The following is a 22142-nucleotide window of genomic DNA, read 5'->3' as shown; positions in this document are numbered from 1 at the left end:
GCTTATACCATTTAACTGAGCACTGCATTATTTAATGACTTTCCTTTTGCTGTAATCTCATTTTTCAAGAAATCTCACTCAAAAAAGAAAGGAGTTTCTAGTTTTCCTATCTACAGAGGAAACCCAGAACATGTCAGCATACAGCCTTCCCAATAAAAGAGATTAACATAATGAACTTAAGTTCCCCTATTTTGTGGTGGAGAAAGGAGTTCCATCATGTCCATGAAATTATACCAGACAAGTATTTCTTGTAATACCTTTTTACAAAAGTGGCACCTTTGGAAAGCTCTAGTCTAGAGATGGCTGTGCTGAGGCTATCACTTCTTCAGAATCACTTCACAGCCAGCTGGTGAGTTTGGGCTGGAAGAGAACAAGGGGGTTTAGCTCAGGGTGCACTTGTGAGTGTGATATTCTAATCCCCAGCTCCAATCAAAGGAGTCAGTCCTGTCATCCTTATCCCCACCTGCCCATCCTTGCCCCATTTTTGGTGTACATTGGCATCTCTGAGAGAGAGAAGCCAGGCCAAGGAGTTAAACTGGCTGAGGAATACTCTGGGAAAAAGTATTCCCTACCAGTTTAGCCTTTTGTATTCAAAAGAGGAAATTTATCTACCTTAAGATATACAAAACTAATTAAAATGGAAATTTTGTCTGTTTGAAGGTGGAAACTTTATAGCTAAGGTACAGTGAGAAAAGCTGACAGTCCTTTCCCTCTGGTCAGTAAGATTTTCAGGAAACTCTCAATTTTTAGACACTGTGTGTAATATCCTCCCATTCTAGATGTTTGTCAGAGTTTAAACCTCCTGTAGAACAGAAAAAAGGCAGTCTTTTGAAGGTGCTTGGCAGTAACTTTGTCTTTTCTGAAAGGTGTGCAATAACTTTGAATACTGGAAAATAATCTGAAATATTAAAGAGCAAGGATAAGCTCAGGGGGCAGGACTTTTCTTGATACTCTTGGGTTCTTGGGTGCCTTTTTGGTTCCTTGTGTAAGTTGGTGTTTATGCTGTTTGATCTCATTTCCCAAAAGTATTTCCCAAACTGTGCTGAGACAGAGGCTATGGGAAGGAACCTTCAGTGAAATGGAATCCCTCATTCAAGATGAAATAGGACTTTTTTTTTTCTCTAAGCTGTTTCCTGGCAAGGTTTTCCTGTGACATTTGCTGGGAGGGTAACCCATTAATTTGAATCCAAGCACCAGCAGGAGCTAATCTGGATGACACTAGATCATGCTTGGCATTTGTTTCCACACTGGTTAGGTGCCATGTGAAATATTTCCAGTGTTGACCCATGTTTCCAGCTTTGGAAGCCGTGCTGGAAAGTGCAGTTATGCTAGAGGAGTCGTCTGATGATTTTATTTTATTTTTATGAAAAGTCCAGTGGAAATGTTAACTAGTTGACAGAAAACTCAGGTGCAAGCACAGTCCCACACCTGTGTCAGTACCAGAATGAGGAGCTGGAACACAGTTGCTGTCACTGTTATTTATTATATTTATTGAGGAAATGCTTAACTTCCCAATTGAAGATGAGGATTTCACTCTGCTGTGTCTACATACACAGCTTAACCTGCTCTTGAACCTCACAGAATTCCTCACCACAGCCTGAATCTGCAAGGAAAGGGCTCCCAGAATGAGCTGTTTGAGTTGCAAACCTCAGGGAATGCTGCAGAGCCGTGCCTGGAAATAGTGGGTCATGCTCAGAGCTGGCACTCCATGTACTGGTGGGTAGACTTAAGAAGTAGCCAAGATTTAAATACTAAGCAGGAAAATATTTTTAATCACTTTGTTCACGTCAGCAAATAGCTGCTGGTCCACTTCCCATGGGCATTGATTGAGCTTAAGTGCTCTTCCCAACATGGAGTCAGGGTATGTGATGAGAGAAAGCTCAGAAATTACATGGTTGTGGTTATTACATGGTACCAGTTTCATGCTTACTCAGGCACAGGCCAGGCTGGTTTGGTTTTAAAGACATGATGTTAAGTGTTTTTATGTGTTTTAATTTTTATTCAAATAAATAAACAATTCTCAGCAATTTAGTGGGGTGATAAAGGAGGGATGGAGGAGTAAATGGACGAAGGGAAAAAAAAAGGATATTTGAAATCTTATATGGGCAATTCAATATGTGTTGAGATGCAAAAGGTGAGGGTGTGATCTCTTGGGGAAGCAGGTTATCTGTTTGTTCTCTCCATTTTGCACTCCTCAGCACAGGGGACTTCTGCTTCCTACTGTGTTTTAGGTAAATTATGACCATGGGATGGAAAAACAAAGCAAGAGAGTTGCATCAGGTTATGGCTGAGGGTGGTGAATGCCCATGGAGAGAAAAGGATTGGGAAGGACCCCTGACCAGGGACAGGGCAGAGAGGAGAGGCAGGATGGAAACTTCCATCTTGGTGGCTGATATTTGTGGCTGGCAAGTGATACAGGGCTCATAGATTTGTGGAGCTGGTTTATCTGGGCTTATAGAAGCAGAAACAAAGTTTTATGTCTCATACAATCATTTCACTGCATCCTCTACTAAAAATAAAATACAATTCAGGAGCAGTTTCCAGTCTCTGAATTTTTTGTCTGTGTAATTTTCAGACCTAGGGTGAAGTTTAATATTCTGGTCCTTGAAGTGCTGTGAAGGGATAATATTTGGACTCCAGTTTGTTCTTGTCAGAATCTTAGAATTACCCCACTGCCAGTTCTGGGATATGGAAATTCAGCCCTCTCAGTTCTGAATGATTAGCACAAAGTATGGCCAAAAATTGGAGTGACCAGGTGAACATGCTAGTTAGTTAGAAAGATCCTGGAGTTTGAATAGAAAAGAATCTGCTTTTACTCAAATAAAGGGAGATAGGCAAACTGCTTTCCCTTGAATTGCTCCAGTTACAATCATCCAGTTACAATTAATTGCTCCTCAGTTACAATCAATGGATTCCCAACACCAGCTGCTGGATTATACTGTAAATACAAACTTTTTTTTTTTTAAATGAGATTTGGTTGTTTCAGACCTTGCTTTTTGAGATTAGTGGGACTTCTTCAGTTTACTTGGGTAGAAGCTGGGTCAGTCCCATATTAGATGCCTGTCACACTGGTGCCTAAGTGATCTGTAATTCCAATGAGAACTTAGGTTTGATGAAGAAATCTTTAATAAGATTGCTTTTGTGTTTAAACAGCCCATTTGTAAAGGCTTCTCTCCCCACAATAGTAATTGGATTCCTCAGTATTCATTCATTTCATTGCAAGATGTTTCACTCTAAGAAAATAATATCCAACCAGTGTTTCTTTTCTTCTTTTAACTTAAAAGAGCCTCTTGTCTTCTTTGTGGTCAGTGCAGCCCAATTGTAGCTGCCTGCTACGAGCTGAAATCTGTACATTCTTATCTCCCTTGCTTTGTTTTTCTGTACCAAACTGTAAGCAAGCCCTGAAGTTCGTTCAGATTTGGGATCAAACACTGAATTTTTATTTCTTTTCTCGCAAATTCCTAGGGGGGAAAAGAATCAATATGTTAATGCTGTTGCATCAAGCTTTCAAATCTATGCAGACATCAATAGGCAGCTGTTCTGTGCTTTTTAGCATTTTGGGCCAAGTTTCTGATTTCAAACAGATTGATATAAAACCAGAGGAACTTCATAGGAACTTCTCTGGATTTACACCACTGGCTCAGACTAGGTCAAGCTTTTAAATTAATTCAGGAACCAGATTTTGATTTTCACTGACTATATAATAATTAGAATTTTATTAGGAATAGGACATCTGCACCTTCATAGCTATACCCTCAGGAAATTAAGCCATAATTTTGTGACATTGCATGCTGCCCAATATGTATAGCTGCTCTTATTTGGTAAATGTATATCAAATAGTATTTGCTACTTCACTGATTTAATACAAAATAAAATCCTTTCAAGTCAGAGTAATGTCCTCTGCTTTATATTTGAAAAAACAAATTAATCCCATGATAGGCTGTGATTTGCAATAAAGTTGATCAATGGGATCTCCCTCCACAAATTGCAGAACATACCATTCACATTGTTTTGACTAATACTGTTGTTTTACCTTGAAGTACATTGCTGTTGCTCTCTGTGTTCAGTACAGCATCTTAAGACTTTTTAATAGAAAGAAACTAAATGAAAATTGATTGATAAAAGCTCCATCAAGGTGTTTATTGTTTTTTGCCCAGGGGCAAAGCAGAAACTTTTGAAAGCCATGTCATTTGTATTAGATTCTGTTTTTCAAAGTGCATGGGCAATGGAGATATGAACATAAAGGTAGGAAATTGCTTTTAATCATTAATAACTTGCAAGGGACCTTGTAGTACAAGGTGGAGTGTCCACCTTCGTGCTGGATAATGAGGATTTGTTGCAAAAATTGGTGTGCAGAGGTGTAGTGCAGGATTGTGTGTGCAGTTGTAGTACCAACACTGGCATCCACAGCAGCTTGAAGCATATGGAAATGAAAGATAAAATACCTGATTAACAAGGGAGCTGTGTCACTGTCAGGTACTTTACCAGAAGTGCATCAGTAGAGACAGGATGTGCTTCAGCAGAAGTTGCTTGTAGAGCCTTTAAAGTTCTTGACCCTTTGGAGCAGGGCCTGAAACAACTCATCCTTCCCTGGTTCATGGAGTGTTCTGGTTTGACTGGGGCAGAATCCCAGTTTCCACCAGTAAAGAGAAATAAAGAGAAGTAAAGGAAATTTTGGTAAGGTTAGGAGCTGTACTTTGTTCTATTATGTAGGGAATTTATACCCAAAATAAGAACATGGAGTAAATAACAGGAAAGGTGATGTGAATGGAAGGAGTCTTCAGAGAACTGTGAGAAGACATTTGTTCATGGCTGTAGTGAAGGGACACAGGCTTGAAAACTAACTCCAGGCAGGAGTTTGCTGCATGACTGCCCTTAACCCCAGACAGGCTGAGGAACCAGCTCAGCTGCATTGGGCTGAACATGGGGGCTTGGGGTTAATCTTTTTGCCATACAGTGGTAATTTTCCCCCAAAGTAACCCAAACTGAAATGTCCCTAGTTTTGAAGATGAATCTGTATGATCAGAAACTCATTGCCTGCTCCCCATCACTCACAGATGAAGAAAATCCCAGTGACATGCTTCTTTGGCTGACCAAGAGCATTTTGCACACTCAGGTCTCCATGGGCCTTTTAGGATCATTAAACCATCTTCAGGATCATTAAATGATTTTGTGTGTGTCCACTCATCACATGTTAATTATTTGGAAAGGTAGCAGGGGGTCTGGCCTCTCTGATATGGAGGCAGTGGGATGCTTGTGTGGTACCATCCTTGTCCCAAGAACTGGGGCCACAGCAGAGAGCTGACATTGGTAATGGTAAATTGGTTTGTCATGACATCCACTTCCTGACTTGGAAAACCTCCAATCTAAACAGAAAATCCAACCCCAGTTTGGAACAGCTTTGGGAAATGGCAGCTGATGTGACTTGCTTGAGTCCTTGCAGCAGCATTGGTGGCAGAACCAGAACAGAGTGCTGGAGCAGAGGAGATTGCAATGGATTAATCTGCTCTATTCCTTTCTCAAAAGAGTCTAGTTGAACTTCTCTACTGGTTCTGCTCTATTTTTTACAGATTGAGAATGAAGAATTCTGTACATGGGCTCCTGGTGGTTGAGAGCTGTTTTGTTCTGTTTGTGCAATAAAGACACATTAGAAATGGCATTCACACCAAGGCTGGTTCTTATTGGGAAGGTAACTATGAAACACAAGTGGAACATGTCTCTGCTTTGCCTTTTACCTAAGATAAATTTCAATTTCTCTTCTTAGTCTGAAGGAAAAAAGAAAAAAAAAATGTTGAATTTTGCTAGAGAAAAATGAAAAAAAAAAAAGTATGGTACGGCATTCTACTTTTTCTTTGAATATGCTGTAATTTATCAGCTAAATTATTTATGTAAAAACCACCAAGCTCTGGGTTTAGGAAAGATACGTGTAGTCAGAACACAGTTTAAGGAAACTCAGTAATCTACAAGTGAAAACATGAATTCGTTTCCACACACTATATAAATCCATGTGAACAAATAAGATTTATTTCTTTTTGTATTTGGAGAAGGAAGGAACTGTTTAATTGGAGAAAGTTCAAACCCTGTGGTGATAAAACCCACGCTGCTGAGTACATGAGCAGTGTGTGTATCTGTAATGTTGTATTGCTTCCCCTGTAGGTAGTTTCTGTAGTCCTTACTCAATGTACATATGTTCTTTAAAAAGAATAAAAGAGAATTAACAAACTTTTGTAGCTGTGTTGTACAGCATATCCTTTATGATGGGATTTCACTTACATTCTTACTAGATATCACTTACTAGATATTTTCAGGCACGGTTGCTCAGTGCTTACAAGCAATTGCAGTGGCTGTGCACAAATTAAACAGAAATGCACAGCTAAGACTAAACTCTTTCAAGGTCAGCCCCTACAAATCCACTGCACATCAGCTGTGCTAAGAGTTGGCAATGAGACTTGAATGAAACATGTGACAAACATATGGAAAAATATATTCCTTTGTTTTGTACGTTTAAAAAATGGATTATACTCAACGTGCTACTGCCTTTGAGGGCTACAAGATTAAAACGTTTCAAGGTTCATTGACTTCAAGATGGGAATCCTGGGTACAGCCCAGATGGAAGCCTGATACAAAAAGCATCTCTTGTCTTTGAACATTATTAGCCCCAAAGAACTGAAATTCCTTTTAGGTTTCTCCCCACCCACTTTAAAACAATATGTGTGCAAAGAGTTTCCACTTGGTTTTGTTCCTGGGCTGACCTGCAGTTTAAGCACTGAGGAAAATGGGGTTTAGGAGAAAATTGGTCCTTTTAGTGGCATGGACACTGAAGGGTTTTGGGAGGTGTAAAAAGCCCATTTTAAACTGCTCCTGGGTAGCTGTTGTGGTGCTTGTAGAGATGTTTTAAGGAGGTTGTGTCCCCCATGGGCCTCATTCTCACTGACATCTTGATAATCCTCTCTCCTCACCCTGGCTGAGCTGACAGCCATTTGTGGATCTGATCCCTGAATAAGATCTTTGAGGTGATCATGTCTAATACCTGCATTCCACCTGTCTCTTTTCATTTTATGAAGTTTATTTATACGTGTCATCATTTCGTAGTGATTCCTTAGCAATACTTGTGCTAACAGCTGTGGGTGGAAGGTAAGCATGGGCAGTGGTGGTGCTGGTTCCAGAACCAACCCTCAAATTACACCTGCAGTATTCTGTGATATTTTTTGAGTCATAAATCAGCTGTTAAGCAGGCTGGTGTTTGAACAGTGTGTGATGATGAGTATCTCCAGGGGCAGGGTGTGAGAGGGGCATGGCAGGGGTACACTGACCTCTGGCATCCCCAGAAAGTGCCATTGTCACCGGGAACAGGGTACCCATGGCCTTGCAACCCAGGAGGAACAGCAGCTTGTTAGCATCCACAGGAACAGCCCCCCTCCATCCCCTCTCCTGCCCTTCCTTTGGGAAGCTCACACTTCCTCCACTGGAATCCTGAGTGGAGGTAATTTGGGCAGGAAAATACTTTATTAAGCTTATTTTGGTATTGGTTTTGCTCCCTGAAGTGCTGATTGAAGAGGTTCTGCAGGACATTCAGGCCACCTCACAACTTACAGGGAAGTGGAACCTCCCTTTTTGGGGTCTGGGTTAAACCACACATGGGTAGGATTAGCTCAAGCTGCAAAATTGTTCTTAGCTGATATGCTGGTGAGCACAGAAGGTGAAAAGATGCCTTAAACTGAACTTCTTCTTTCCTCCTCGCAGACTTGCGCCAAATAGGGAATGGAGAAATTGGCTCGAAAGCCTTTGTTTTTTCCTGCTCATTTTCTGTTATTTGTTGTTTCTCTTTTCAAGTAGACTTCCAGGCTGAATGTAATTTTCCTGTGGGAGTAGATGCTGAGTTCTGTCTGTGTTTTCATCTCCATAGCTGACAATAAAAAAATTTCCTAACAACTTCCCCCCACATTCCCTGCTTTGCTGTTGTCATGTTTTCTGCTGGTTGACAAAGTCACCTCTGTGGCCTCAATATCTGAGTACATTTGTTTTGCAAAGTGCTGGGAGCTGCATGGCTTGTTGATGTTTTCAAAAGCTGTTGATACACTGCATGTTGCACAGTTAAGAATTTAGGAATTTTCCACTCCCACTCCCCAACTGTTTTTTGGATTAGTGTTTGTGTTTCTCCAAAGCACCCTGCAAACACCTCCTGTCAGGAGGGGATGGGAGAGAAGCTGAGGATATCAGTCTATTTATTGAGATATTCCACTGGGAACCTAAAGGAAAATCGTCCCAGGGATTCCTTAAGTCCGCACAACCATTTCAATGGAAGTGAAATCCCAAACCTCTTAGATGGGTTTATTTTTTGGGGCTGAATCCTTCTCTTTTCCCACTCCTCCCTTGCCTGTTTCCTCCTTCCACCTCTAGGCATTTCAAAGTATGACTTGCCTGATTATTGTTTTACCTATTTGAAGATGGAAAAGAAACAAAAACAAAGAGCTAAAAAAAAAAAAGAGTCACTTGAGAGAAGTTTTTTGGGGAATAACTGAGAAAACAAGAGCAGGCTTCACTTTCACCTGCAGCTGATGTGTGGCTGGAAGAGGAGCAAAGTCTCCTCTGGCCAGAAGGAACAACAGATTTGGTGTGACAGTTTATTCTAAGTGATGTTGCTTGGACACTGCAGTAGCAAATCACCTGTGAATAAGAAGAGAAAGGGAGACAAATCACTTTACTTTAGAACATTGTCATGTTTTTAATGCAGGCTTTGTTTATTCAACTGCTTTTTCATGGATATTGGTCTCCTTACACCATAGTGTTGTGTGTAAGTTATTCATCTTGGTCATCTGCTCTTACACAGTAGTGTAAGATGCTTTTGATGTTGGAAGAGGAAAGGCAAGATGTTTGTTGCATCTTGAGGAATCCTCAGGAGCCAAATAACATAGCTCCCTCTAAACATTAACTTCTGTGCTTCCAAGTCTTGATTTTAAAAGATTGCCTCTTGCAGAACTGCCAGACCGTGAACCTTGCCAAGCATGAGTTTCCAAAATGACAGGAAAAATAAAATTGGCTGAATTAACCAATGAACCAGCTTCCCCTTTACTATTACCAAGTAATAGCAGTAAACATCATTAAAACCATTCACTTTTTAGTCAAATATTGTATGACTAAAAGATACTTTAGACCACAAAATACATTCTGATAAATGGAGTTCCAGGCTGGATGCATATAATGTAGTAGTTCAGAAATTCACTGGCCTTCACTTCAACCCTGTGCTGTACAAATCAAATTGCAAATGAAGCCTGCTTCTGCTGGATGGTGCCAACCATCTGATAAGGAGATCTTGGCTGACTACTTGACTACTCCTCATGTGACTTAAGGGGATATTATAAATGAATATTTTTAAATTTTATTACTCTTTGAAAATACCATTTTTTTTATGCCTCATAAAAACTACTTGATCAATTTTCATCTTAAATCAATTATCACATGGCCTTTTCCCTTTTCTGCAGAACGCTTTTGTCTCTCAGAGTTTATCTTAATAATCACAAAAAATCCAATGACCCGTAACAGGATTCACATTGTTCGTCATAAAGTTTTACTCTGTGTACAATTTGGAGATGTCTGGTTCTGAATGGGGCAGTGATTGAGAGGCATTTAGAATGGTTGGGGCATGAAGAATATGAGCAGAAAGCTGGTGGAATATCTTCATTTCCAGCTAGGTCAGCATTTTTCCTTGCCTCCAGACCCTAAGCTGCAGTTACATTTTAAATTTCCCTTGGTGGCTGTTCTGCTTGGACTTCTGTTGTGAAAAGCAAATAAATACATGGAGTTTTGTTATTTTAAACTTGGCCTGGCAGTGCAGCAGTGCAGGGGTGAGTGGGATGCTGGGCAGGGGAAGGTGGGTGTTGCCTGTCCTGACTGCACCCCTGGGGAATGGAGCGTGAAATTGAGAAATTCGTGCCTCCAAACGTTCTTGCTCTCTATACTTTGGGCTCAAGAACCTTGTCTGAGTTGGAAGTCAACCCCATTCATGCTGCACTGGTTTCTGTGCACTGTTAATGAGGGTGAATTAGCACAATGGTGAGAGATATGTAGTTTGTACCGTGTATTCGTTAAATTTCTGCTTGGCTTGTATCAGGAAGAGAGATTATTTAGTAAAAAATGTTTTATTAAAAAATATTATTTTAGAACCAAATATTTCAATTCCATAAATGGATAATTACGCTGATTATTAAACATATATATCAATTCTATTAATGGATAGTTACACTAATTATTAAATGTTTGCTTAGTGTCAAAGTTTTCTCAAAGTGTGTGCCTGCCATATGTTAATGGCAGGCTGGTTAATATTATTTATTCCAGCCTACATGTTCTCCAGCAATATGAATTCATAGAAGGAATTTTGTGTGCATGAAAAGTAATGTGTATTCAGAGCAAGTAATTTTTCAGTTTCCCATCATGTGTTGGAAACTGGTTTTGCAGAGTTGGAAACTCTGCTTATTGCAACTGCACTCCCAAATTATTGAGTTTCTTACAACTCCAGAATCCTGGGTTATGTAACCCAGGAAGGGTTGTGGATGAACCCTTTGGTCAAGCAAAGCTGGGTGCTTTAGGGTTTTCATGCTGAATTTTCTATCACAAGGATTCAAGTGAGAAGGGGAAGGAGAAAGCAAAGTTCTGAACAGCAGAACTATGGGACAGGATGTCTCCTCGATCATTATCATCATTATCAAAGTGTAATTCATCCAATTAGCCAATTCCATTAAACAGGTTTGACTGACTTTTTCTCCTGCCACGTTTTAATGTGTTTATATCTGAATAAGTGAAGGATGTATTGTTTGGCATGACAGCTTGCTTTGTGTGCAGCTATCTCTTTATTTCAATCCACTGACTGACAAAAGGTAGGAGTGGGCCTTTTTGATGTAGTGTAGGGAATTATTTCCTGATTTGACATGCTAATTGATTGGGGATTTCTTATTATATTAAGGAATATTCATCCTGAATTCCTCAGCAGAACAGCATTGGTGAATTGCAACAGGAGGATAAAAAAAAAAAACAAGCAAAAAAGGAGATATATTTAAGCATAAATTTCTGTGCTGTGACTATTACACATGGTTAATAATCATTTTGCCCTCTCCTCTTGTTACCTCCAACCCTGTGCTTCTGTTTTCTAAAGTGGTTTCAGAGCTTCTATTGAGAGATAGTGGAACTTTTAAAAACAATTTTAAAGTACTGCCAGTTGAAAAATATGAATCAGGTTCATGTAAAAAGTTGACAATCTGCATGTTTTCACTACAAAACTGGAGTAATGTTTTGAATTCCAAATTTTCCCCTCTTTTCAATGCCAAATAACAAATGGATGATAAAGGGAGAGAGAGGAGGGAGACTGGAGGAGCTCTTTGATAGCAAAGGAAAGATCCTGTGCAAAGAACTATTCACACCTCTCAGCTGAGTGAAATCTGGTTTTGTAATATTACTGCAGGTTTAAACTCTCTATGTGATCTGGGCAATTACATCCTTATCCTTGAAATTAAGATCATGGAACCATAGACTCATTTGGTTTGGAAGGGATCTTAGGGCTTGTCTCATTCCACCTCCTGCAATAGCAGGGACACCTCCCACTGTCCCAGACTGCTCCAAACCCTGTCCAACCTGGCCTTGGACACTGCCAGGGATCCAGGGACAGCCCCAGCTGCTCTGGGCACCCTGTGCCAGGGCCTCAGCACCCTGACAGGGAAGGATTCTTTTCTAATATCTAATCAAAATAGACACTGCCAGTTTAAAGCTGTTCCCCCTTGTCCTGTCACTCCAGCCCCTTGTCCAAAGTCCCTCTCCAGCTCTCTTGAAGCCCTTTTAAGCACTGGAAAGTGTTCTAAGTCTCCCTGAAGCCTTCTCTTCTCCAAGCTGAACATTCCTAACTCTCTGTCTTCATAGATGTGGCATTCCAGCCCTTGGAGCCTCTTCACGGCCTCCTCTGGACCACACCAAGGTGCAGCCAATGTATTCTAGTGTTGGGCAGAAACTGAAATACCAATGAGGACTAGGGCTGTCAAGATGCAGGCAGGGGGCAAGCAGAGGCTCATCTCTGAATTTAGAAAAAAAAGAACAAATGAAGTGAGTCGATTCTTTTTATGGAAATTTTTCTTTAGGGAGGATGTTGCTCTGACTTCTGGAAGGAGCTGGATATTCCATCACATTCCTGTGTTTCAATAAATGGAAAATACAGTGATGATGACGCTGATTGTTTTTAAAATGAAACTGTCTGTAGTTATCTCTAGAGATAATAATCCCCTGCTGGTTTAGTGCTTCCTTGATTTCGTTTGTATAAATCTGGAGGATGAGACATTGCAAGGCTGTGTCAGCTCCCCCACGTCACCTCCCAGAGCAACCTCTCATCTCCCCCACCTTTCAAAATATATTTTATAAATTAATCCTATAACGTTTTGCTAGTCTGCTTTAGCTTTCTGATTGTTTAATACTGGACCAAAATCTTGAACATAGCAATATTTTCTCCCACTCTGTTTTTACTGGAAAATAATTAATTTTGAGCCTCTGATTTGCATTGCACAGGAGGGATAGTGGCATGTCTGAGTATTACAGTTTTAGCATCTCAGAGGGCAGAACAGCTGCTGCCTGGCATCAGGAACTCAAACAGTGCTGTGCAAAGTGGGTGGAGTGGATGGACAGTTACTCTTTCATAGCTTTTTTTCATTTGCCTCAGTGCTGGTGGCCACGTGTGAAGAAGATTCAGAATTTGTAGGCTTTTGTTGTTTTTGCATATAGGAGCCTGGGTAAAGCAGCTTTTACTGATGTGACAATTATTCCTTTCTAGGAGCAGTTTGGTCTTGCATCTGTCTTTTAATTTTTTTTTTATCCAAATATCTGAAAGTATTTTTCAATCATTCAGATGCATTATTTGCATTTTAACAATATAGAAAATGAGAAAGAAAATGTGGAGAGAGGCTAAACATGTAAGTCTGTTTCTTATAATGACAGCAAGATCTAAACCAAATTTTCCTAGCTCCCATTCCTCATAGTTACTTTGAGACAATTGTTTTACTTAGGATTTTACTTTAGGATTTTTTACTTAGGAGTTTTGTGCATTTATTTTGGGCAAGCATCGTGGTTTACCCATGGTAATTTTTGTGTAGAAGTGCAGCTGTGGATTGGACAGGGTAGAGGACCTCTGGAATGGGACTTGTAGAGCCCAGCTAGAGCTCTTTTCTCCAAATTCTGTCAGTATAAGAGCTCATTTCAGAGCCTAAATGTGACAGTGCTTCATTGGAAGAACATATTATCCGAATATCAAGTTGAAAAGGGTGTAAGGTGTAATGTGGGGGACAGTCACGAGGAGCAAACCCCCCAGGAGTGAGATGTGTGATCTTGGCAGGGTATGAAAAGCCACCAAGGGGTTAATCATCTCCCACTCTATATGAAATGACAACAAGCTCTTGGCAGCTTTCCCCATTCTTTATATAACACTTCCAAGCGCTGAAGCTTGTATCCTCCTAGTAATGCTTTTAATTTGTGCTCTGCTGGGGAGAGGCCAAGATTTAATCGAAATCATTAGAATGTCTTTGCTTGAAGTAGCTGAGGGCTTGTAGTGAGCTGGAGGAGGTTACTTCAGAATAATTAAAAGAAATACATAAGGTCATCATTGGTGTCTGAGCTATTCCAGACACCAGGTTCAAGGGGGAAAGGTTGAGTTTAATGACAACTCCTCTTAAGTAGGATGCTTGCACAGCCACATAGTTTCAATAATTAAACTTTGCCTTTTTCCCTTCCCACACACCTGCCCAAGTGACTTTGTTTTTAGCTTCATCTCAGTGCAGGAACCATGTATTGAGGATGCTTTGGCTCGAACCAAAGCCCAGAAGCCAGATTTCTCAGAGATTCAGAGCTCTGGGGGCTCCATCACTTCAATCCAAATATCAGCCTTCTGGTTTATCTTTTATCTCTAAAATGGGATGAATTTCAACGTGTCTATAAGCGTGCACATATATGTGTGTAAATGTGGTGTTGTAGTGTTTGTCTACAGCCTCAGCTGAGATCTGCTCCTGAATTTTGACTCCATTTCAGTGGGACTATCAGAGCACAGGTGCTGCTGCTTGCAGTGTATGTGGGTGTCCATGCACAGATTTTAGTCCTGTTTGTGTCTGACAGGCACTGCCCTGCTCTGGGTCTGTGCACAGGACAACAAACTGCTGGGGGTGATTTTGGGGCACAACACATGTGCTAATTGCTTAGTGTAAATTAGAGAATGCACTTTCTTTGGTTGTGTGTTAAACAGAGAAGTATTCAAAGGAGAGTTGAAAAATATTCATATTTCTTACACTGTACAGTCCTATTGTACAGGCAGAGATGGAGTGAACTGGCAAGTGATGAATTTGTGTGAGAAACTGTCTTTTTTGAATGACTTTTTATGCCTACATTTGAATACAGTCTCTTACAGCAGAGTAGGTTCAAATAATGAACTAATAGTGAATGTTAAAGATTTAGGGAATTGTCTGTGAACTTTTGACCCTGGGAATATAAGGAGGTTTGCTTTTCAGGAGAATTAGTCTAGCTGGGCTAATGGGTGCCAATAAGGGCTGTAAGCAGTGTGTCAGGGACCAAATCTTTTAATTAACCGCTGAGTGAAAAGTAGTTTGGGAAATGCAATAAGTCAGATTCAGGTCAGATCAAGCAGAATAATATGTGGGCAAAGATGAAATTAACATACTAGGAAATGCAAGCTGAAAATCTCCAAACTTTCCTTATTAGACTGATAGAAAATGGGATTTGCTTTGGTTGCCTCAAGGAAATGTGGCACCTACTTTTACTGACTCGTTCTAGCAAGGTTTGATTCTCTTGGCCAACATCATCTGCAGATGAAAAAGATTAAACTGGATTAAACTAGAGACATACCATGGTCCAGCTTTGAAATGATTGTGATTGTGGTACAGGCTGGCTCAGCCCTGGCCTGTGCTCCAGTGGTTTTCTTCAAGTCTGGGATTCCCACAGAGTTACAACAAGGATTAAATTGCTAGTGAGCTACTGACTCTTGTCTTTCTTGACAAATAGTGTTGCCTCTGAGCTTCTTTGCATTCTCAGTTTGTCTGAGTCTACAGTCTGTTGCTTTTGACAGTGACATTTTAACTTCTCCTGGAGCAGTTTGTCTTTTTGTCCTGTGCTTGTACCTTCCCTGTCACAGCTGTGCCATGAAATCATAGAATCATTCAGGCTGGAAAAGACCTTTGAGATCACCAAGTCCACCACTGAGCCATGGCCCCAGGTACCACCACATCCACACAACTTCTAAATCCCTCCAGGGATGGTGAGTCAAGGTGAGCTCCACTAATTATTAACACAACATGGATAATTGCATTTAGTATTGTCCTGTGGATGGAAGGATCTCACTTTTAATTATACCTTATTAACAAAATTAGTAGGATCAGAACTACATCTAGAGAGTTTAGAAGGTAAACCAATGCCTGTCAACGTATCATTACAGAGTAAGGTTTAAATTATTAGCTTAATTCACATCTAATAGGATTTTAATCCTATTCTGATTGTTCTCTGTGCACAGAAAGTATTATTTTATAGGAGAACTATGCCTTAAATTTTGGTGTAGAAAGCTTTAAAATTAATGGAAAAACTCCAAGTTTGGTGGGCCTTGAATTGATCCATTTTGAGTCTTTTCCATCAACACTAAAATTCAGATATGCTTTGAAAACTGTGATTGTGGGTCCCTAATTTCCTAAGTATCACTATCAACAATGGTAATGTGGCATGTGATCTGCCAAATAACTTATTCAAACCTCCACTAATGTCTCAGTCATCACAAACTACTTAAGCAATTTATTTAATTGGAAACTGCGTTAACTTCAGTGTTATGCTCACTGCAGAGTAGTGAGGGATTCCATAAGATCAGAATCAACTTCCCAAGCCCCATTGCATTTCCTCCTTGCTTTCTGACTAGCTTGAGACTTGCAAAGGTTAGCTGGGATAATATTTTTTTTTCCTTCATAATTGTTGCAAGGTGCACTTCTTGCCAAAAAATCAAAGGGCTAAATTCAATTCACTGACTCAGAATCAGTCCTGCTCTCAGCTACGGTGCATGTATAATTGTTCTGTCTCTATGTTGTTGTGCTGGAACAGTTTCAAACAATCTACCAATCATGAGCAGGGGAAAAAAAAAAATCATTAGAAAATCAATTTCTCCTTAATTGAAGATCTTTCTTCCAAATGGGAATGAAGCAAGATTTATAACCTCGGATTCACTGACTGTATAATGATGGCACTTGAGCTTGTCAAGGTTTTTGTTTGGTAGCTGTGGCATGGACAGCATTTACTTTTCCACCTGCTGTGGGTCAGCACAGTGAGGACCCTGGGAGCAAAGGCTGAGGTACAAACTGGGTGAAACACGAGAGGCTGTGTTAGCAAATCCAGGGTGGGAAATCAGGCATGGTACAGGGAGGAAGCATAACAGGAGAAGGGAGATTTTAAATGCATTGTTTATTTATACATTTCTCCTGAGTGCTGTGAGTGGAAAATACAGTGACTGACTCTTGGAAACACCCCTTTGGCATCTGACTGCTGGTGCCAACTCTGAGGAAATCCTGTGTTGCAGTGCCCTTGGGCTGGTTCCTTCTCTGCCCCCAAAAGGTTCACAGAGGTAAACTCCTGTCACTCTTCTGTGTGAGAGCTTTGCCACTGATTTCAGTAGGCTCAACATCTCACACCATCTGAAAACTGAGCAGCTCACAGTGTGGTTAAATGGCAGCAGACTAGGGAAGCATAGGAAAATGAAAAACTGATAGGAAAACTAGACTTGTGATTGTGTCTCCTTTCCCCCTCCTGGTTTCTTCTGCTCTACTGGGAAAATGCAGCCCCAACCTCCTTTAAGTTCAAACTGAGTGGAAGAGAGTCACGGTGTAAATATCAAGCAATAGCTAAAAGTGAATTTACCAAAGTTCAATAAACATAAAAATGATGAATTTAGATGTCATGTAATTAACTCAGAATTACATGAGCAATAACCAAGTAATTACACCTTTAATAATGCATTAAACTTGTCAGGAATACTTAGTCATTCAACTAGAATTTAACAAGATAGCCTATAGCAAGTTACAGTAATTAGATATCACTACTGAAAACATTGACAGTTCCTAATTGATACCTTTTATTATAAAGTTAAATGCCAAACATTTCTTTTGAGTGCATTAAGGAGTAATATTAGCTGTGTTTAAGACCATACTACCTACTCTAATAAATTGTGTGCAGGTATAAAAACTAGCAACAAACAAAACCCTAAGAAAAAATATGTCAACTAAACATATCAATCAGGTACAGAAATGTGGTTCAAGTTTTCACTCCTGTAATTTAAATCACAACCTAAGAGAGTCTGTTCCCTGGCAGGTCTGTCAGCAGCAAAGGGAAAAGTGAGGTGGAAGAAAAAACTCTGAAACAGGTAAAGAGAATAACATTTACATCACCTGAAGGATGCAGGTCTTCATGGGAATAAGGCATCCTGCAGCCTTTGCAAGAGTAGAGCAGGGAAAATAAACAACCTCAGGACTTTGTAAATTAGCTTTAAAAGCAGGACTTGGGCTTACTAACGACTAAATCAGATTGTTTAGGCTACAGGGGAAAGGGTTCTGGAGAATGAGATGGAATAGAATTGAAACTATGTGTTTACTTGCTGCTTCTAAATGTGGGAGATATTTCTGCTGGTTTTATGTTGTTCAGTCTATGCAGCTGGCAAACAATTCATTTTCATTTTTTTTCTTTTTGTTGTAACCATGCCAAAAAGTAAAGTTTGTTCCAGGGGAAGCTAAAAAAATAATGCCAAGAGAAAGTATAAAATACATTTTTTGTCAACTTTAAATGTAATTTTTTCTGAAATGAAACTGTTTTGTTTAGTTCTATTTTATCAAAAAACTTTTTTCATTTACAGTTTTCTTATTTACAACAATAATACCCACATTTTGCCTGAATTCACAAAGATATTTTTTTTCTCTAAAGTTTATCTCTTCAACAAATTTCTGGAAAGAAAAAGTTTGCAGTCTTTTTCTGGATATGTACTGGAATCTCTGATGCTTAGCGGAACCATCTGTACTTTAACCCAAACTAAGCAGAGATTGATGGTGTCTGTGTGAAGCTGGAATCATCACATACATCTTTTGTCATTTCTTTTTTCATCTGTATAATTACAAGTCTTATCAGGCTGCATGCTGAGCTATGGCTGATTGTCAATAAGACCTCTCTTGATTGCATTGTATATAAATATTCCATGTCAATCTCTCAGGATGCAATTCCAGAGGCCAAACAATTGTACCTTAGTCCATGAATACAAGGTCCTGGCCTTTTTTTGCTACACTAATAATCAAATTAATACCTAAAAGGGAGGCTCACAGATGGCTGGCAGAATTAACCAAGTGGTTATTTCTCCTGCACCTTAATGCTGTTCCTCTGCTCTGCTCTGTGGTGGCTCTGCTGAGCCCTTCTCTCCAGATACATAAGATTATTCATGAAAATGAGTGTACTGCATTTATGTTTACATGATCCTCAGCCAGTTGCATGGCAACTGGAATTGTCTTTACTTTTATGCATATTAAAATCACTCAATAGATACCTTTTCAATAATTAATTGGTAATGAATGTAGAGGCTGTAGAATGCTTTATCCAATGTGTTTAGGCTTTATCCAGTGTTAAACTGGATAAGCAGGCTTTGTTTTTCTTATTAGGACTTCTTTCACAAAAGATGCCATTTACTGCTCTCAGAAATACCAGGCAATAAAGAAAACCCAGGAGGAGCTGAGTGACCTGGGCAGTGTCAAGGCCAGCCAAGTGTCTGTGTTTGCAGGGCACAGGACAGAAACTCTGGGACAGAGCAGACTGCAAAATTTACACAGAGAGGGAGGCAGCAGCAATTTTCAGTCCATTTTCACCACTTCTGATGTTCCTGACACCCACCCAGTGCCTGTCTCTCTTTTTGGACACCCCCAGTGTGCAGGTTCCTCCTCTGTTGGCACAGGAACAGAGATGCTGTGGCTTGAAATAGTTCTGCTGGGCTTTCTCTCCTCTCTTTACTGACTGTGACATGAAGGGTTTCCATTGCATGGAGAAATGAGCACTTGTAGACTCAATAAATATTTTTCTTGTTCCTTCTTGCTTTTTTCCTGGCCTGTTCCAGGTGAAAAGGAAAAGAAAGGGTCAACTCAGCTGTGTCTGCATCACCTGGCAATTTCAACTCTCCCCATCATGCCTTTGGGCTTCTCTCAGTAGAGATTTGGGGTTCCAAAAACTGCACTGGCTGGGACTGGAAAGCCTGTCCTATTTGTTGGGAATGTGAACAAGACTTTTTCTAAAAAAAGACTGAGGCAAACATCTGGTTTCTGCATGGTTTATGCTTGTTTTAACATAAGATGAAGTAAGAGGTTTCCTCAAGTCTCCTTTGGCCTTGTTTGATGGGACCAGAGCACCGATGGATGCTCGTGCCTTGCAGAAGAGATGTGCACCTGCTTGTTTGGCCTTGCAGCACTGCCTGAGCTGCCTGGTGACATCAGGCACTGCCTTGCTTGTCCCCTTGTCTGGAGTCACCCCTGTGTCCCGATGGGGACCTGCTCATGGATCTGCACGTGGGGAGCAGGGGCAGAGGAGCCCTCGGTGACCCCGTGAGCAGCAGCAGCAGCATGTGCAAAGTATTCAGCTGATGCTTCTTCCTTCCTCTCACCACCAATGCAACAGAAGAAGTCAACTGTCCCCTGAGAATCTGGCCTTTTGATATCGATTTTATAATTTCTAGCCACTTTCCCAGGAAAGTAACTATAAACATAAGTGTTTATGCATTCCATTAAAGATTTGCCTTTTGATGGACACCTCTCACAGCCAGTGTGGTTGGGAAGGTGTTAACCTGACTCTCCAATCCCTGGTTGTTGTCAAAAACCTATAAATACTGGAAGAGCAAATAAACTTTTTCTTCTTTCACCACACTTTGAGCTGCGTCCATGTGAATCATTTTATGTCTGAAAATGACAGTCAATCACGTTGTTTTATTTACACATAAATACCCTCATGTGTGCATTTATGGCCATGTAACACACACAAACCTCTTTGCTGATATGGAGGCTCTTCTGTCAAAGGTGACTTTGGGGTTTGAGGTTCCTTAGAACAAGGTGTTCCCAGCACTGGGATGGGAACCCATCAGCAAATCTGCATATCTGTTCCTGCAGCCCCTCAGCTGGGGACACAGTTACCATGGCTGCAGGATGCAATCGTGGCATCTCATATAAATGGAGGACACTATGGATTGTTCAGTTTTGCACACACCATTACATGCACACACTTCTTAAAACAGGGCTCGGGGCATAATTGGCAGCCAATGGAGCTTCACCAAGTTGGCTGCATACATTTGGTTTCCCTTATTTTTACATTTTAGAGAGCTGTTCATGCTGATTCACAGAATCTGTCTTAAGGCCTTGAATTTCCTCCTAGATATTTCTCTCTGCATAGCTCTTGTGTTATGTACCTAAAATAGATGATGTGGTCAGCCTTTTAGAAGTGCTGGTTGTGTTCTGCTTTATCTCTATAAAGCAAGGAATTGAGTGTTCCCCAAAAGGCTTCCCAAGTTTGCTCCCAGAAACAAAAGCACAGGAATTTCTTGAAAGCTTGAGACAAGATACATGTGGAGGAAAATTTGACAAAGTAGTTGAGTTTACTGCTGAGCAAGTTTCTGGGGAAAAAAAAAGGAGATTCTCTCTTGAAAGCCAAAGATTACACAGCATATTGAGGACTCTAGTGTTGATCCTGAGGGTGAGCAGTTGCCTTGGGTGCTCTCCTGGGCTCTACACCAGTGTGAGCACCCTTGAGCACAGAGGCACCAGTGTTGTTCCAGTTCTCCCTGGCTGCCAGCTGATGAAGTGACAATGGAGTGTGATAATTTTCCAGCCAGTACTGGATTCCAGAGCCACTGCAGCCCATTAACACCTCCTAACAATCCTGTATGGCTTTGCTGAACCTGAAAGGCATTAGAGTAAGGACTCAAAAATCTGAAGCCCATATGAAACCGTGAGTGTTCCTGGGACAGCAAAATTAGAAGCTTTCAGATGATTTTTTGAGCCAGTTTGAGGCTGGGAGGCACATGTCTGAAGAGTTTTCTGCATGAAAGCCCAGCACGTTGTGTATGGGCTTTATGTGAGGGGAGAACCTCTGGGCTGCTGCACGAGTGTCCTGCTCATCTCCCCTGGTGCAGAGACAAGAAGGGCTACAGTGAAGATGGGAATGATCCAAAGGAATTAAGAGATAATGGGGGACAGAATGTCTTTATTAAGACATCCTTCCACTTCTATCATTGCAGACAAGAAAATGGTGCATAAAAGAGTTTCTCTAAAGCTACAAAAGTTAGTCCATAATTTTTGTCATATATTACCTGCATTCTAGCTGCTGCATGAATTATCCTTTAATGATGTGCACTGCATAATAACCTAGAGAGATAGATACACCTTAACTATTATCTTTTCCAAATGGTGCAGGAGCACTGGACCGGTGCATTGCACCACAACTGAAGCAATCAGGCTGTAGATATTTAGTCTGGAAAGGTCTAGAGAATATATTTCCCATACCACCTACTCACCACAAAATGTTTCCTGTGACTTACTTAAGACCTAATGAAAAAGATCAAAAGGCTAAACTACACTAGAGGAAAAGAGAAGTCAAAGTCATCAGCAGTGTCCTAAAGCCTGGGAACTGCAAGTAACTTGCTGAAATTCCCAGGAAATCCTGGGATGCTGGTAGTGCAAGCAAAAAATCCGGAGTGATTGCTATCAGTAGGGTTTGGAGGAAAGCTCTGTCCTTAATCCAAGATCTTGTGATGAGCTGAGCTCAGTGCACACAGGTAAGATATACCAATGAGTAAACTGTGGCTCTAATGTTACTGTAGGTCCTGATTTGCCTCTTTTGGAGTCCTGCTCTAGTTAGGGATCAGGGAAAGCAGTAAAAATCCTCAGAGTCAATGTTATCTCTTGTGATCCTTGCAGCAAAGCAGTGGAAAACCTGAAAGATGGGATTAACCCAAAGTAAAGATGAGGTGGGCATGCTGTGAAAAGATTTAAAGCAGCATATTTATTATGTCCTTACTGAAAATATTAACCTTTTGTAACAAGATGAGAGAAGCTAAGTTAAGATGA

The 22142-nt window shown here is 40.5% G+C and overlaps 2 long non-coding RNA genes across 2 annotated transcripts in view; one reads left to right on the top strand and one right to left on the bottom strand.

Moving 5' to 3' along the window:
- LOC111938296 (uncharacterized) overlaps positions 1 to 22142 on the top strand; it is a 172566-nt gene that overhangs the window by 137892 nt on the left and 12532 nt on the right. The window lies entirely within an intron of this gene.
- On the bottom strand, positions 1468 to 17621 carry LOC147650180 (uncharacterized). The gene is made up of 4 exons (XR_015277046.1): positions 17451 to 17621; positions 8550 to 8667; positions 4446 to 4607; positions 1468 to 3461 (listed from the first exon to the last, which is right to left on the bottom strand). It is a non-coding gene; the product is annotated as an uncharacterized LOC147650180 (long non-coding RNA).

The sequence above is a fragment of the Cyanistes caeruleus genome, chromosome 16 (genome assembly GCF_971803275.1).
Source record: "Cyanistes caeruleus chromosome 16, bCyaCae1.hap1.1, whole genome shotgun sequence".
NCBI classification, from domain to species: domain Eukaryota; kingdom Metazoa; phylum Chordata; class Aves; order Passeriformes; family Paridae; genus Cyanistes; species Cyanistes caeruleus.
The sequence above is the reverse complement of the archived record's forward strand: the minus strand, read 5'-3'. Positions and strand labels throughout refer to the sequence as shown.